General features: G+C 42.2%; 1 protein-coding gene across 6 annotated transcripts in view; it reads right to left on the bottom strand.

Annotated features, from left to right (window-relative positions):
* Nucleotides 1–18,802, bottom strand: part of atp2b1a (ATPase plasma membrane Ca2+ transporting 1a) — a 130,169-nt gene that overhangs the window by 33,489 nt on the left and 77,878 nt on the right. For 4 of the 6 annotated variants that reach the window (XM_084346116.1, XM_084346119.1, XM_084346120.1 and 1 more), the window contains exon 1: nt 6,724–6,930. The exons of 1 other annotated variant lie outside the window; for it this stretch is intronic. The gene's annotated coding sequence lies outside the window, so the exon portion shown is untranslated. Of the gene's footprint in view, nt 1–6,723; nt 6,931–15,431; nt 15,545–18,802 lie in introns of those variants that run through there. One more of the 6 variants, XM_084346117.1, reaches the window with a different exon arrangement.

Raw genomic sequence — 18,802 nt, 5'->3', positions numbered from 1 at the left:
ATTATTTATTACACAGCATAATTGCAGGGCCGGGTGTATTACCGAGGTGGGAGAGATCACAGCAATCCCTATTTTGAAGAGGAAATACTCTTGCACCTCTTGTACTGACCACATGTCCAATAAGACAGTTCTTCATTTCTGATTATTCACAATAATCATATGCTATTAATTATATTTTTTTTGCTGTTTTTGGCTTTGGGCTTAGACAGAAATGCCAGAGAAAGCCAAACCAACCTTTTAAAGATTTACTGGAGGGTCATCTCTCCATTGCACGAGTTACACTGCCACGCAAGTGTGACAATAATTAGTCAAGTCAGACACATACTTGCCCTTCCATCATGATAAAACTGTTAAATCCTAAAGCAAGTCTGGTTAGTTCTGTTTCATCTTTCCGATGCCCAGCGACTAACAAGACAAGCCTCGGATCTCTTCGATTAGAGTCATCCATAACATTAATTACAACGCACATAAGAACATACAGGTTATTTTCACTTCATCTATTCGGGGGAATTTTAAAAACTGCAATGTATTTTGATGATAAAGTAAAAGTCCCTTTTTAATTAAAGCCAACACTGCTCTGGTCTCTGCTATATTTCATTCTTATTCTAAAAAGAAAATAATTATACAGAATAGATTAAAATAGAATTACATTTTAAAACAAACAGAAACAAATCCTGACACTTAGGAGTTTTTGCTACCATGTCTTTAGGAGTTCCTTGCTCCTAACAGTAGTTGCATTTTTGTGATGGTTAAAGCGCACTTCATCTTTTAATAACATGTGGCTTTGTAAATGTGTAAATGGTCTTTACAACATGACTACATGATATGATCTCAGACAGGGTTGGGACCACATGGGCAGAGCACATGTGCAGCCTACAGTAATGAATGCAATTCTCTGCCTTCTCCATTTCCCGGTCTTCATGTCCTACTCGATGAGCCCTCTCCCACATTCACACCCCCTAACCCCACAAGCAGCAACAACGCCAAGATGAAGGAAGTGCCAACATTTGCTGCGCTGCGACAGTTTCGGGTTGCGGAGCAGGTCACATGTCACAACAGTGGAAAATCATTGTGATTGGATCTCCAAGCCAACAGCTGGCATGGTATGGTTGAATGGCAGAGGCTAAGGTTAACCCTTTCCACACAGCAGCAACCAAACCGCAGCTCAGTCAGCACGAAGGCGGTCTTACCCGAGGACCGGCGTCTTGTACTGTAAGTCACAAGTCTCTCTACCCATGCTATTTAAGGCTGCTTTCACACATTGGATGCACACTTACATCCTCCACCCAGAAGGCAGTGGCAAGTGGAGACGAGTAGATAGGACAACAGCGGTGGGCATCTCAGAAGTATACTCATGTCTTTGTTTCCACGCTAAGGAAACCCTCTGGCAGTTTGTACACCTCTACGTGCCAACAACTCGATGCAAGTCAAGGATAGCAATTCTAGGGATCCCTCTGCAATGGAGCTGCCTAATGCGAGGGGTGGTATTTTTAGCTTCCCCCAGACAGTCCCCTCCCCCCACAGCTAGCCGTTGCTGAACTGGGTCAGGCCATGTAAATGTGGAGGGTACAAAGCAGAGACACCCAGCCCTCCTTGTGCAGCATGGCTCGCAGCGGAGAGCGCCACTTCACCCCATAGACTGGAACCTCTACACGGCTCTCGAAACCCTGTCAGGCTGCCAGCTCATACGAACGCACAGCACGTCAGAGGTGTCACCATCATCATCACTTCCTCTTCAGCTATTCTTACTTCATGTACGGAGAGACATGAAACAGTTTCTAAAATGAAAAGAATGCGGGAATTAACTAGAAATGAGACATTTACTTGTTGTGTACATAAGTAAACGTGTAGTCACTGAAAACAGTTATTTTAGGGATGGTTTTAATATATCTGCTTTATTTAATTTGCTTAGGGAATGCTATTCCAGTCATTCATTTATAGATAAGTGATTTTGTTCACTAAAACTGTATGTGTGCTACAAACTCATGGTATTTTTGTTGTGAAACATTTGTGTTAAGATATAAAGGTGGTCAGTTTTTTTCAATAAGTCAAATTAAAGAATACAAAGAGAATCCAGACTTTTCATATCTATCAATAAAAACAGAAAGATGCATCACAGAATCCAGGTGAAGCACAAGCTAGCTTGAAAATGGGGCAGGATTTTGGCTCCTTACATCAGAATACCAAGGAGACATAAATTCTAGCTTTTGATCCGCCAAAAACTAAAATTTACAGCATGGAGGCATTTAGAAACGTTAAGAATGACCAGCAGGCTCCCGCAGAGTGCTTATAATTGCGTTTGCAAAAACCTGTCCATGAAAAGGGGCTGTCAGAAAAAATCAAGTCAAGATCTACTTCAATCCCTGCATGCTCAAGTGAAGAGGACGGAGTTGTTCCTGTTAACTGTGTCACGAAATCGTCACAAAATACAGCTGAGGCTTTTAATGTAAGCCAAAGTCAAAGCAGGAGATCTATGATCAATCCATTCCTTAGAATTATAAAAAACTCATCAATAAACCATGTAAGGTGTCATGCAGAGTTTAAAGTACTCCAGGGTTTCTCCAGATCAGTACATATTTGAATCATTGGGAAGATATCTGTATTAATGGTGAGAAGTCATATGGCACAATCATTTACTTCTCATTTTGCGCACCAAGCAGTGCAGAGTCTTGAACGACTACCCTGCAGTAAAGGTATAAATAATATCTGAAACATTTTTTCACACCCGTAAAAAAAATATGCTTTTCTTGCAGGACTGAATGAACTATGAAAGATTTTAATTATTAATCAGATTTATCCTAGCCTCAGTATTGCCAATCCGGCAGACATCTTCAAACTGTGATTGTGAAAATATATTTTTCCTTCAGAGGAAATAAAACCAGGAGGGGTGGTTTTATTTAGCTGTTACAGAGTCCTCCATGTCCATAGGGTGGAAAATATTCCAAAATGGAGCATCTTTCATCAAGCCACTTTGAAGATGAGAAGCTCCCGGTGTTCTTTGTTATGTGTGATTCTACATAGCGGCCCAGTGGCCTGAGGTCCTGCCGCCCTGCCATTTGCTGCCACAGCCTGACCTTGCTGTGCTTACCATTGTGATTTCAGGATACACTAGTGTTAAGCATTAGGCTCATTTCACCAGGACCTGTGGTCTGGCCAAACATATATGTTCACAATGAAGACTAAACAGGGAGGTAACTGCTGTAATTGCAGCTTCACCAGATAACCCTACACAGGAATCTACTGTTTGATTTGAAACTAGACAGCTAAATTTCAAAAGGTCTTCAAAGGTGTTTAGGACTATTCCTCACAAAGATAGAGTCCTGGGAAGTTACATTTTGATGGAGATCCTTTTAAGAGACCTGCACAGGTAGTAAGTGTTAACTCACAGCCATTGACCTCCCTCTACTGTCTCGCTATGGTGACGTATCAGAAAACTGCTACAATGATCACCTGGATTTGTGCAAATTACATCTGATCCTGTCCACCACAACCATCAATTATTTACATTGAAACAACCTTAGAGTCAACTGGTATGCTTATGTTGTATATACTCAATGATAATGCTATAAGGTTAAGAAGAAATTATTTTCAATTCTGCATAGATATGCACAAACTAATGAGACACCTAAATCTACTGGTGGGCTTCAAGTCAAGCCATAAAGCCCACCAGCTTTTCAGAAATGCCAAATCCAACACAAATGCCTGGTAGACTGACTTGCAGCACAGTTAGACCTTCTTGCTGTCTTGATGACTAATTCATGATATTTTGCCGTGTGTGCCTTATAATTATTTTGGTGGGCAGACTTTATCCAATTACTTTGACCAGTTTTTCCAGTTTAAGCCGCCTTGGTCTCCCTGCACTTAAAAAATTGAGTCTTGTGTTTTAAAAAAGCAAATTAATTTTAGTCACACAAATCTAGTTTTGTTTCGACTGCTTTGTTAGGCAAGATTTGAGTGAATAAGTAGGCTAGCAATGATTGAGTCAACCTCTGCTTGGAATAACCTTGGTCCTACAATCCACACAGAGAAAGAAAGATAAGCAAAACTACATAAGTAAATAGCACCATAAATACATTGTACTTTGTGGGAGAAAACCAGACTATATTTAGCTTTCCATGTCCGTTTACATGAGGCTCAATGTCACCTTAGATTAATGACCTACAGTGGCTTGCTCCCTTAAATAATGCTTTATACTTGGCAGTTACAAAAAAATAAAAAATATTGAGGAATACAGACTGAACAGAGGATAAATGGTAGCAATTATTGCTATAAATAATATTCATTCATTCATTTAGGGTATGCTTGTAAATGACCTAAGTGCAGAGCATGACAATGAAATCAGTGGACATATCAAACAGCTGTAAGGGGGACTTGTTCATGATGTGTGAGGTACAGATTTGACAGGCGTTAACTGCCTGGAAGAAAGTGTACCCAGCACACTGCATTACTTCGCACTGACTATCACTGTGTGACTACTAAAGACTCCCATGTCTTGAGAGGCAAACAGTGTTTTAACAGCAAGCTATGATGTTAGATTAGTAGAAATTACATACTCTCAAGCATTGTTAATCAACCTTATGAGTATGAATACCTAGAGTCGAAGTCTTGAAAGGTTGATAGCTCTATAGTACAAATTCAAGTAGGGAGTACGCTATCCAGCTGGACCACACTGTCAAGGAGGTCAAACGATTTTGCTTCTGAGATACATCCATTTTCTCAAAACATTTTAAAAAACAAGTGTAAGAACTACTGACTCATATACTTCGGTCAGCGCGACCAGTCTGCCAGCAGTCAGCCATTATGAAAAAGCACGGTATAGCAAGGAATAAGAAAGGATATTTTTGTCATTCTTGAGTGACAGCGACAGTCTCAGTTCAAAGGGCTCAGACACAGCAACAGATTGTGTTACTGGAGGTTTAAGTGAATCATTAAACAAAGTCTGAATCTCTATATGCTGAGCTGGACTGCTATAATGAAAAATCCCTCATTCTTTAACCTGCCCTGAATATCTGTAGTAAAATCCAGAAAATTCAAACATATTACTACTCAAAACTAAATCTGAATGTGTAGCACATAATCTGCAACAAGATACTCTCAATATAATGCTTGGCGAAGGAATTGCTTAGCTGACATTATACAGCATTATGTAATACGTCTACAGATAACTATACCATACTACAGAGACCGGCACACCTTATGTGATTGAATCACAGTCTATTCTCTTCAAGCTCAAGCTGGAATTCAGTGTTTCAAATGCATTTCGATCAAACTACAACATTATTTGCAACCCACTGTAGGATCACAAGTCATGACACAAACACAGGAAGACACTGCTGGTGCTGCAGCAAACCCGGTGCTATTTAATTGGATAAGGAGTGATCCCTTCAACTAGACACCTAAAGGTGCTCAGTGGCTGCTGTCAGCATCAACCTGGAAACTTGCATGCAATGTTAGCGAGTGCGAAACTATATTACGTTGTTCATCAAGGTCAAGAGTGTAACGTTAATGCGCGTAATCAACTTGCAGTAACTGGGAAGCTTGGGAAATAGGAGGTTTATCGTTGCCATTAGCGTTTCCAAATGTAATTTAAAGCGGCGTGCTGCGTTCAAGTCCGTCTGTTTTTGAATTAAATTCGCCTTGGTAGTTGTCTTTTAATAGGGTTATAGCTTGCCCTGATGAAAGCAGCATGTTCCTAGTATGACATTTAAGCTTGGTAGGCAGCTTGACATGATAAGACAGGCACGATGCAGAATACGGTTAAGGTTTGGGGAGAAAGGCTCGGTTCAGATTGAGGTAAGGAACATCATAAATACGATACATGATATCCTCCGAATGGATGTTTTAACTCTGACAGCAGGGAGAGGCGTTGTTGGTCGCTGATATTCGCATTGAATTACACATTTAACGTGTCCACACTGTGCTGACAGTCAGCCGAGAAAATAACTTCAATGTGCCTGACACGGGTGTCTCTCCCTTGAGCTCCACGAATCGTCCGCAGCGTGGAGTACAACGCTTGCAGATAACCCTCCCAGCCCGGGTAATAATGTTACTACACTCGCTCGCTGACATTATCTTTATAGGAGGATCCACATACCGTTAAATACACTGAATGACAGCTCGCACACCGCACCTCGGCGTGGGATGAAATGGAGGTAACTTTCTCGTAACGTGATGGAGGTCTGGCGTTATTTCACCGGCTGTCTCCACATGAGGAGCCCCGTGCACGAGACATGAAAGCGTGCTGGGTTCCGACGTTAAAAACAACCGTTACAGGCTAGCGTACGCTGTTAGCCAACTAGCTCCCAGGCGTTAGCTTATGTTGATTGTAAAGAAGGAAAATACCCCCCAAAAAGCCGCTTCTAGTAGGCTGACAAGTCGAAAAACTTCCCCCAGTGCAAAGCAGAAGTCTTACAAAACCAGGCGCCAGGCACAGCAAATCTGGCAGCATCCTGGCTGATTAGCTACCTGCGTTGGGGAACGAGACGCCCCAATGTCAGTATGTATCCAACATATAACGTTAGCTAACGATGTTAGCTTGGTATAAAGCTAACTACCCACAGCAGCTACCCACCGGTGGCTGGCCCTCGTTGATCATTGCACGCTAAAAATGAAGACTCAACCGGTGAGGTTTTTCTATGCAGCGTCTGACACGCCTGAAAGCAGCCCTTATCATGCGGCGTTTTGTCACGCAAGCGCTGAAAATATAACCCAAAAAATACTTACTCCGTTCTCTGAAGAGCACCCCAGATCCCTTTCTCTCTTTAACTCCCCTCAGTCTCACCAAAGACTAGACTCTCTCCCCTGATCTGAGGTAAAATCCCGCCCACTGCGCTGTCACAACCACAACCAAAGTCTCCGACCAGAGCTGTCAAGATAGTCACCATCCCGTCAGAGGGAGTGGAAACTCATTTCCACTTGACCGGAAACTATATGACACATGCGCACAGTTGTTCGAGCCGTTATATCGGTTTACTGGGACGATTTAACCACAACTAGTGTACCCAGTTGTTGATATGTTTAAAGAATGCGAATATATACTGTAGTCATTCATAAAACATTATTAAATAATAGAACAAATGAAAACCAGACGCAAGTTTGTTTCAATACAATTAACGTGTTTATCTCGTGACGCTATCATCACTTTAAGCATTAAAACCCTGTATTAAAAGATATCGGACATATTCAGGAGACAATCCAGCCAAAGGATAAAGGGGGTCTAGATTGTCTAATGTAGGTTTTTTTGACGAAGGCGGAAGTAGGCTGCCGGGAATCATCTCGCCTCGTTTGGTCCCTTTCTGTCACAACACCGCCGGGGACATGTGATGCACGTCAAAAGGAGGATGGGTATGGACCGCTGGTGTGGATTCCCATTGGCTTAGCCAGCATATCAGTCGCCTATGGAAACGGTTACGTCATGATCCCCTCGTACTCCCTCTTTGCTCCCGTGTCCGCTTTATAATAACAGGATTATTCAACAGTCCCCCCCCCCCCCCCCCCCCCCCCATCATATAATGCAGCCTGTAAAAAGTACGCACCGAAACCTTTCACTCCCGCATCGTTTCTGCTCTCTGGCTGCCTCAACTCCACCTAGGCTACACAAGGCTCTTCCCTCGGCGCCTAATCAAACCTGACGTCATTCTTTCCATGACGTAGCGCATTTTTTTTCTCTTCTTCTTCTGCAGATTCAATGGCTGTATTCTTTGCGATTCTTTCAGTGCAGCTGAGAAGGAGTCACACACTTGACAACCAGCCTTGCTCCTACTGGGGCCAACTGTCAGTGAAATGCAGTGAACTGCATTGCATTACAATGAAAGCAGAGGTGCATCCTTCCATTTATCGTCCCCCTGGACTTCTATTATGCAATAGAAATCAAACAGCGCGCTGATAATGGACGGAGAAACAGAATATGCTTCACAATTAGTGCAGGGAAAAGTCCCCTGTGATCACCTAGTCGGCTAGGTTGTAAGATAAGTGCAATCTGCTGTACAGCAGTATGAGGTGCAAGCCAGCAGCCTTACAAGTCAATAATTTAAAAATACAAGGTGCATGATACTGAGGGCAAGAATTTAAAAAAGAATATATGTTTCAGATGTCTCGACTTTGCACCAATAAATTCAGGTGAAGAAACCATCTTGTGACTACATGGTGGACCCCAGGTTTAAATAAAGACACGAGTGGTGGTAGATGATAAACAGAAAACAACTGTGGTTGAGGTCAAACCTCAGTGTAATATACTTCCTGTCTTGACATAATGGGATTTATCATTAACACAACAGCCCTGAGTGCACAGAAGTATTCACCCCATCAGATTCGTAAACAGGGGGGAAAGTTCAACACCTTCACGTCTGCGTGCAAGTTGTGAACAAGAAGTTGGAAAATGCCATTTCAGAACTTGACACATCAGATTTACATCAAGGGTGGAGACGACATTTGGAAAGAAAGAGGAAGAGAAGAAGCAGGGAAAAAAATTATTTATGTAAGGTGACTTGTGCAACCATTTGGTTTTGGGTCTCTGTAATTTGACCGAATTGTTTCAGTCAAAACAGGAAAGAGGAACAATCAGTCAAGATGCATAGATAGACAAAGATTTACTTGATAGATAGATAGATAGATAGATAGATAGATAGATAGCAAAAGCAGCATCAGCGAGAAAATGCAGTCACTAAAGTGTGGGTGTCACATATGCCTTTCCACACCCTTCACACATTTTTTTATCTGTCAGTCAATCTTCAGCTCTCAGACTTCAAACTGGAGCTGCAGCACAGCAGCGCGTCAATGCTGATGTTTTTCTTGTACATCCAACAGCAACGCAGGCCTCCTCTGAGCCAGGACTGGCAAACAGGCCTTCAAACCCAATAGTGCCGAAGACCTATTTTTACGCCTGCCATTTTTATTTTTTTCCCCCCCCAGTTAACTGTCAGTGGTTTTGGTGGCTTTCTGATTGGCAGCCTGCAGTGCTTTTTGTTTGGCTGAGCAGATGTCCCTCTAACATGACACCGATGCCGCCCATTTCTCCCTCTCTGTCTATCTTTGTCTGTCTATCAGTCTTTGTATCGCCCCTCCCTCTTTATCTAGGACTTGTTCAAATGCCTCAGAAGCAGAGGGACACACTTAACAAGAATACAATGGTAGAGATACTACTAATATAGACTCAAAATGTCTTCTCAGAAACTATTTACAAGCTTAAGGATTTAAGGGAACTAGATCAGTATAATATACCTGATGAGGAGAGAAAATTAGGTGGCAAGAACAGCAGGAAAGATGCTGGTTTGCAAATGTTTGCATCTGTGTTCATGTTGTCAAAGGAAGAGTTTGACATTTTGGGGAGTACACTTGTTTGCTTTCTAATGGATCTCATGTCTGTATGGTAAATTCGTAGCTAAAGCCAGCAAACGTTAGCTTAGCTTAGCACAAAGACTGGATACAGAGGGAAACAGCTAGCCTGGCTCATTCCAGTTATAACAAAATCTATTAAAACAACATTAATTAACAAGTGTTAATAATATGTAAGAGTTGGTAATCTGTTGAATTCATGCTCAACAAATAGGGGGCATCATACCAGAGTACACTAGCTATCTGCTTCCAACTGCAGCTACCATTAGCTAGTTAGCTCAGTTAGCTGTCCAGCTAGCAGTCCGGACTGGGAGCCCGTAGCAACATGCAAGTGTTGGGAGTTTACACTGTTAGCAGCTTTGAACAAGTACGGGCGAGGGCTAGCTCGTTAGCAAGCTAGTCATGTTTGGTTACACAATACATTGACGTCACAACGTCAAAACTGTTATATTTCACATTCTGCTGATAATTTTAGTGAAGTGTTCAACCAAAATTCTGACCTATTGCACCTAAAGTATGTAAAACATTAAAAAACAAACATTAGAAGAAATGCACACAAGCACACAGAGACAGACAGACACACAGTTGCACTATAAGCCATTAGAAGTGTTCACAAAAATTTAATGTATATCAAGAATAAACAAGTTCTTCCTGGAAAGCACGTCGACTTTCCGTGAAAACATTTTCCTTCCAGGCAGCGGCTGATGTTTGTCTATTCTTTATGTAAATATGATAGAAAATAAATTGGAATTCTGCCTTGTGTCATCAGTGCCTGTTTGTTCAGTTGAAACCATTTAATCTCGGCTTCAATCCATTTAAACACTTTGGGACCGCAGAAGCTAACAAGATGGTGAATCCCCACATGGAGGGCCTTTTCGCTGTATCCACACAACAATCTGCGAGCTGTCTGGTCTTTTGACTTGTTAATGGAGACAGTGATTTATTTACTCCTGATTTTTTAAAAGACGAAACTTGTAACTGAGCAGCAGACAAAGGGAATTAACCACTCCAGAAAAACTTGTTTCAAGTTTTTGAAATCGAGGACACCAATCATTTTCCCCACAGCTGTTGTCTGAGTCTTGTTGACTCAGTTTCTCGGTGGAAATTTGCCATATGCTCTGGAGCATCTTGTGAACTACAGTAAATGTCAAGTGTCATTAGCCTTCGTGCATGCTAATGTGTTGTTCATGCTGTCTGAGTAAGCATTAACGATGAGGCATACCAAAACTCTCAAAAAAGGGGATGTTGCCTTCAGGGTAATGTTTGCATTTATTGAAACACACTCAAAAACAGAACCGCTTTATTAGTCTAGGTTGAAAAAGAGAACACAGGAGGAGGACGCTGCAGAAAACAAAAAAGTTTGGCAAAAGTGTTTGAGAATAAATAAGATGGCTGTGGTCGTGTGTGTGCTGTATGTGTGTGTTCATCCCAACATAGAACTTTAATTACTGGGGAAGAGCTCTACACACCATGAGACGAGATAGCTTGACAAATAATTGCAGGTTCAGTCCAAGAGTGTCTCGCAACTGGCACCGCATGAATGTGTCTGCTGCTCCAACTGAGAGAGGAACTTAGTTGCGGACTCGGCATCTTATCACATTTCTAGATAACACACTGCTGTGAGCAGATTAAGACATTTGCACAAGTAACAGAGCACAATGGAAACGCCAAAGGGAATGGAAAAAATAAATCATAAGGCCACAGAGAGATAATCAGTTATTTCCTAAACAATTTTTAAATAAACATATGACTGCGGTGGAAATGCCTATGGCGCACTCAGAGATCATGTGCCTCGTGAGCCGAGGCAAGTGGAAAATGCAAACATGAAGATGTCTCATTAGTTGACTTACACAACCGGGTCCCTATCAGTGAGGACATGCTGTATGAATATTGCTTCCTCTGGTCAACCGATCTTTCTGCACCACTTTGTTTCTTGAACGGACGTTGGATTTTCCACTGGCTCAGCACATTGGCAAAGAGTTAGACGTGGAGGGGGGGGGGCTTCCTTCTTTTGAAGAGGAAGAGGGAAAAATTGTGTTGCATACTTTAGAAAGAGACTGCTGATCGGAGGATGATGATGTGTGAGAATTTTCCAACAGGACATTAATCAAAAGTTATGTTGTTAACCAATTCTTTGCTTGTATTTCATGGTCATCCTCATAAGAAGACTGCATTAACATGAGACTGCTTAGACCTATTATTCAAGCAGGACAGTGGCTATATCAATCAGACAAAGTTTATAATAAGGATGGGTCTAGCTCATTGTAATAACCAACCTTTCTCATCTAACACATCATTAGCCTGCCACAATTACTGTAATCACATTTTTCCTGAGGTCCACAAGAGTCCAAACATTAGTTAATGTCTGCTTGAGGAATCCCCAATTATATGATTAACATTCACACAATGCTGACTGGCGACTGGAGAGACACAGACGCATGAATTACACCTATGATGCAGGTAAACTTCTGAGAGAAGATCTGAAGTGAAGCAGTCAGACGCACAAAGACCCCTTGTGTGAGGGAGAGCTGAGAGAGAGTGGTGGTTGTGGTAAGGAGGGGTCTATCATGACTGAGCTGCTCGTCCCAGGCTTGTGCATGTTTGTGTTTCCAACTAGCCCTGGAATTTACTGCAGGCACCGGCGAGGGCAGCCACAGAGAGGTGAATGGCCTGCAGGATAAAGGCCAGAGTTGTAGGGAAAAGAAAGAGAGAGAGAGAGGAGAAACAGAAGTTGTAGAAAAGGAAGAGAAAAATGGAGCAAAGGAACAGGCGGACAGGACAGAGAAGGACTTATTGTAAAAGGCAAAGAGTCAGCAAATAAGTGTGAAGTGGAAATAGAGATGGTAATACAAAAGCTGTGTGTGTGTGCAGGGCATGTGTGTGTGTGTGTGTGCGGGGAAGGAGACAGTGGTCTTACTCAGCCCTGAGCCAGCAGCATTGAGATTATCTGGCCAAGTTTCCACTCACAAACAATAATTCACCTCAAGTGCCCATTGAGGCGAGACTTTGTCAGGACAGCGACCCACCCAGCCCAATATGAGGGCGTGAGTGGAAGAGGCTGTGTATGGTTATAGTATTCCTTCACCACATAAACATGTGTGTGTGGAGTCATAGAAGAGCCATAGAAGGGTGTTAGCGGGGTTGTGGGGGTAGTGCCACTGCCCTCTAGGACATGTTTTCCATGGTCTGTTTTCCGTCGATATCTTCTGTATTTACATTTGGCTCGGCCAGCGGCGAGGCTGGAAAGTGTATTTCATTCAGGCCAGTGAACATCTACATGTCATAAAATGTAGGGCATATAAATAGTCTTGATTCAATTACCGCCAAGGCAGTGAAACCACCTGAGATTCCACATTTAGACTCAGTGCAGAGCTCATGGAAAATGCTGCCATTAGACTCGACCAGGAATGAACGTGGAAAACAAAACATATAGGACAAAAATATTGCAGAATCAAATACTTGCTTTGTGTAGTTTCAGGCTGAAAAACATGTTTGCCAGAAATGATGTATACATGATAAGAAAGGGTAACAGTTCAAGGTGTTTATACATGATTTATCGATAGAAGGGCCAAATTATAAAAGAGAGGGAGCTTGTGTGTTTAAGTGCAGCGAGACGGTGAGGGCTAGTTAGCTTTCTGGCAGAGGTGACTTTGGGTGAATAAGCGGCAACAGGCAGTAATTAAGAACCGTTTTCACTGTGTTTAGCTGTTCAGTTAGGCGTGGAGCCCATCAGCCCTATAAATCTGGTGCTCTCTTCCCCCAAAGTCTGAGCAGTGCCACCCGGGACCAGGCAAAACAATTAATGGCAGCTTAATTACAGTGCCATATCAGATTTTTTGCTTAACCCACAGACCAAGAGAAGGGGAACATTAAAAGTGCTTGCTTCCTCAAGCCAGCGCAGAGGTTTAGCAATGTCCAAAGCAGAGTGGCATAAACTGGGCACAGACGGGGCATAGAGTAGATCCAATGGGAACTCGGTGCCCTTTACACCCCATTTCTTCCCTTTCGCATGGGGGCTTTTCCCCTGGGAGGGAAAGAAGGCACAGGGAGGAAAAGAGGAAGGCTTACAGACTAGGACCCATGATTCTCGTTGCAAAAAGAAACCTAGAGCACATGTGAGCACACACTCAAGATGCACGTACGCAGACAAACACACATCTTGCCCTGCAGGAGATGATGGCCTTGACCTTCCTGGCGTAGGGAAGCGAGCAGGTGAACATATGTGTGTCTGGATGAGTGAGAGGGAGGTGAAAAGTTTCAAAGAGAAGCGGTGTGTTATGCGAGGACAGAAATAAGTCAAGGAATAAGACATAAATCAACTGAATCTTCAGTAGAAGAGGTTACATCTGCGTAAATACAAGACGTTCATTATACTCTGTATGTAATGCAGATTCAAATTTTTTTAAGCAACTTGGGAAATATGATTATTTGCTTTCTTGCTGAGTGTTTGATGTGAATATCAATACCACTCTCATAATAGTAGTTAGCTTATCATAATCATTAGAAACAGGGGAAATGGTTAGCCTAGCTCTGTCCGAATATCTAATATTTGCCTACCAGCACCTCAGGAAATCACCAATTTACACATTTGATCTTATTTGTTGAACACATTAATAACTAGCAAGACTAGATATTTTGTACTGAGCTAAGCTAACCACCTGCTAGCTTGTAGCCTCAGTCTTCTCAGCTAACTCTCAGCAAGAAAGCAAAAGGACATATTTCCCCAAATGTTGTGCTGATGGTTTAAATGTTAATTCAAAATTATGGCTAGATATTGATGTTAAATAATTTTTTGGTCTCAGCTGTAACATGTTTGTAGCACTAACGCAACTGGCTACATTGAACATGTCACATATGCAGACCACTGGTGGAAAACGTGACCGCGAGCTTTCGTTTTTGATACTGCATCTTAAATGGGACACAGCGGCACTGTGAACTTTTAACCGATTTTGTGATATGGGTCAGTTGACATCTACAAACTAAGCTAGATAAAATTATTAAGCAACGCCCAGCTGATTAAAATGCAAAGTGCAAGCTGCTATTTCAATTTGTCTTGTCAGCTGAATGCATGTGACAGGAAATAATAAAAAAACAATCAAAACCGCACTGCCAGCTGTTGCCATTTCCTGTTTACTAGTGGTTGAGACCGTATGACCCATTTCTGTATAAAATGGACACGCACACCTCGCGTAAAAAGTTTAGAAGACAGGTATATTTTTGTTGAGGGATATCTATATCTATAGCAAATACGCACCATTTACATGTGTTCACACACCTGGTGTAGCCCGTCTGCATACGTTACTGTAGCCAGGCTGCAAGTATGAACAATTCTCAAGTACTAAAAATTGTCATTCTGTGATTGTTCCCGATTTAAATAAAACATTTTGCCAATTTCATTTTATTTCGGCAAAGTTCTTGTACAGCTGCTTGTGTTTTGGCATCGTCGAACATTTAACAAAAAGGCTTTGTGGAAAGAAACAGTCATATTTGTTTTCATATGCGTAGGGCAATGAGGTGGCTCTCAAGAGCAAAAACTAAACGAAAGTATTGGGGTCAGGACTAAAACTAATGTATGGTACTAGCACAAGAAATATTTAGCAATATTTAGCATTATTTAGCATTATGCAAGCAATACGTAACCTTGAATTGAACCCATGCACTGAAAGAAGAAGAAAAAAATAGGGAAGGTCTGTAATATGTGAGCAGCAACAGACACAATCCATAAAGAATCAGTCATCCTTATAGGATTAAAGGATTTTAAGAATTTCAACTGTCTTTTTATTTCATTGCACTAAACAGGCCAATATGACATGTTGCCTCTGAGAAGATGTAAATGTGGGTAAAATCATAGCCCTGCTTAGTTACCGAGCTGTGATCAACCCTGTGATTACATGTCATGTCCCCATCATCATTACCACTGGCACACCCCCTTACCCCGATTTAGAGAGAGAGTGAGAGTGAGAGAGAGGCAGATCCAGCATGATCCCACCATAGCAGATGGATATGTCAGATATGCCTGCTTGGGCTTATGGAGATGCTTAGTGGTAAATGTAATGACCTGTGTGGGCTGGTGTGTGCGTGTGTGTGTGTGTGCCTACCCCTCAATCCACTGTTCCAATTACCCTGGGTCTGTCTGGGGAAAACTCAGTCACTTTACTGTGACTGAAAGGCAGGATAGAGCCAGAGCCAGATATAACTTGGATTCTCCGTTCTGATTGAGAGACCAGAGAGAACTTTTGTCAATTGGAGACAGGAAGAATGAAACAACTGTGTTTACTTTGTTGGCTAAAATGACAAATTACACACTACTATGGCTGGCAAGATGACAAGGTGGAGAAATTGCTTGAAATCGTCTTCTTCTTCTTCTTCTTCTTCTTCTTCTTCCCTTTCTTTTGGCTTCTCCCCATTAGGTACTGACACAGTGGATCATCTTAATCTGCATATTTAATTTGGCATAGGCTTTTATCCGGCCATTTATTCAGCTCTCCAGTGACTGAGGAGCGACCTGGACTAGAGTTAGGGCATCTAATGTGGTACTTTTGGCCACAGCGAGTCAAGCCACGTCATGTGGATTGGCATTTGCATTACCATTATTAGAGGCACCAACCTGTGACAAGTCATGTTCAGTCTTGGGCATTTGTGCCCGTGAGGGTCCATGTCCGGAGTTGGGTCCAAGCGTTCCTAACTGCCTCCAAGCTATGACATTGAAACAAACCGTAACGAAACCCTGAAAACCCAAGATGATGAGTAGCTAGCTACCAAGAACCGTTGCACAGTGCTTTTAAACATCAATCGAGTCAAGCCAAGCCATCACGTGTAAAAAAAAAAAGTGTCTTGCCTAAGAACACTCTAACGTGGACAGGAATAGGTGGAGATCAAACCTCCTGACCAACAGCTGCTCTGTCGATGCTTTAAACTGTCCTTGAGCAAAAATGTTCAAAGTTACAACCAACTTTTGGAGCACCATCAGCCGCTTGACCAATATGTGTGTCATTCGATGGCTTCAGCTTCGTGGTTTGGGCCAGGATTTCTCTTCTTCAAAAGGCCCATGAAAAAGGGAGCAAAAATACCCGCCCATTCAAGCACATCAGTTGTAAATTGAAGACACTGGTGCTGACCTGGTTCACTGCAATTCAGGAAGTCAGTTTAGTCTACTCATGTTCAAAAGGAACACAATATTCCCTTCAATTAAATTACAGAACACACTGACAAGGTTCAACAAGCCATGTGTTCAATTCCTGAGTCATAATACATGTGATGCCGAGCAGTCATTGGGTCCTCAACCATTTTCGCTCTGTCCTTTGATTACAAAACTTTAGAGGATTTATTTAGACACAGATGACCTTTTTGATAGACTGTGCGGTGATCTGGTTGTCGTGAAGGTTTTCCTCTCATCAATCCTTTACAGAAATGTTTACTTTGGTTACTTACTAGACTGCACAATTCCCTTTAAACACATATTCAGTTTGTTTAACTTTGCTCAGAAATATTGCCATGGATCTTCTCTCCTTTGTCCTCCAGCTGTCCCTCTCCCCTAAAGTCACAACCTTCAGCTGCCGTCCAACAGTTAATGGAAACTTTCCTCTCAGTTAGTGTGTCATGTGAAGGGCAAGGCAGGAGCTCTGTCTGTAGAAAAACACCCTTCCCTCGTGTGATGCATCAGGAGCCTGGAGAAAGGAGGGCATGTTTGTCAAAGGCCTTTTGGTGGGCTTCCTGTTTTGACCTACAGAAGGGCAAGGGTTTATGTGTGTGTGGATGTACGTATGTGTGTGTATACTCTGTTTGGGGAGGAGGTGTTTGGGCTTTACCCGGCGTCAGAGCTCGTTCACAGGAGTTTTTTTTTTTTTTCCCCCCTATGCCACCTGTGATGTAACAACTACACCTCATTTCACTAATGAGCGACACAATGACACAAGCAATATCTGAAAATGTTATCTGTGGAACGGCTCACATTCAGCCACGGAGCATTGAAGTTGCACTCTCTATCATCGTACCTCTCCTTGGTATTTGTTAAATGTCGGCTGGTGCAGTCCATCCATTAGCCTTGTCTATGTAAAATTCCACTCAGATCTCCAGTATGTGAGAAACCATAGAAACAGACTGGCCTTTGTTTCTTGTGCCGGGGAAAGTGTCTTGTGAGCTGAACTGAGTAATACTGCTGTGGCAGATGACTGGCCCACTCACACATTCAGTGTTGGAGAAAAAAATTGGTGAAAAAATTACATTAATAAAAGGTGTGACATTTTGAAGAGCTGAAGATTATTTTCCATTTACTCTTCTTTGTGATAAAGTCTCTCTTTGTACCAGTCAGAATCATGAGTTGTGATGTTTTGGAGGATGGAAAACCACATTCTGAGAAAAAAAAAAGTAAAAAAAGCTTTTTCATTTTCTTTCAGAGAGTTAGATGGGAAGAATGCTGCAACTCATACCCCTCATGCATATGGATGTGTGATATCTTGTTTGTCCGATGTGTACAAAAACCAAAGGATTAGTTCACGGCCAATTGCAAGACAACCAGTGAAGACTCCAGGAAGTTACTCGTCCCTGCCAAGAAATAGTCTGGCCCATTCTCCCACCTCCTGACTTGCGTATCCTGCGTCAGCTTGGAGTGTTGGTTGTGCACGTCCTCAGAATTAAACACTACATGTTCGCAGGATGCAAAAACACACATGAACAATAGGGCGATATTTCATGAATTTCTTAGGAAATGTTGCATGGACATTCATGAAAATAATCAGACTGTTGAGTTGCTGAGTGCCATTGTAGCTTTAAGAATAGATTTTTTATATGCTTTTGCAAATGAACTCTTCATACATACTGTACAGACATGAGAGTGGTATCAATCTCCCAGACAAAATTGGGAAATGTTCCTTTAAGTGCCCACATGTCACCACATTAAACAAGTGGGCAGTTAGATTCACTTTTTGGGAAATAGACCTCAGCCTCATTAGAGTGACCAGACAACATGAAGCCGAGTTGGAGTAGTCTGCGTATAGCCTAGTTAAGGGCTACCCTACTTTCAGCTCCAATAGCCCAGTTACAGAAACACCCAGAAGAGTCAGTCTCTCCATGAGAACAGAGTCCAAATAAGTAATGGCAAACTGTGAGCTGGAGCTAACCTAAAATGAAAAGGGAAGATTGGGCAGAGTTGTCACAGAGAGCCAGAACTGGGATGGGATATTTATTACATTAATATTTCAGGCATCTATCTGACAAGCTTGTCCCTGAGTGACTTACAGGATCCTTGCTCAAGGACACGTTGGCAGGACATATGGCTGCTAATGAGCACTGACTGAGTCTTAGGGAGACTCCCTGGAAAGTTTAGTGACTAAACTTCATGCTATTTTTTATCAGACCTCTATATGTGCAAACTATTCTGCTGAATGTATCACAATATTTTTCAACTCTCCTTTAATAACAGCACGTCTATCTGTATTCAAGGTCTGGTTGGCAAACATTAGCCAAGACC

Source organism: Pagrus pagrus (genome assembly GCF_965226575.1).
Source record: "Pagrus pagrus genome assembly, chromosome: 23".
Lineage (NCBI taxonomy): Eukaryota > Metazoa > Chordata > Actinopteri > Spariformes > Sparidae > Pagrus > Pagrus pagrus.
Note: the sequence above shows the minus strand (reverse complement) of the source record. Positions and strands in the feature narration are given on the sequence as shown.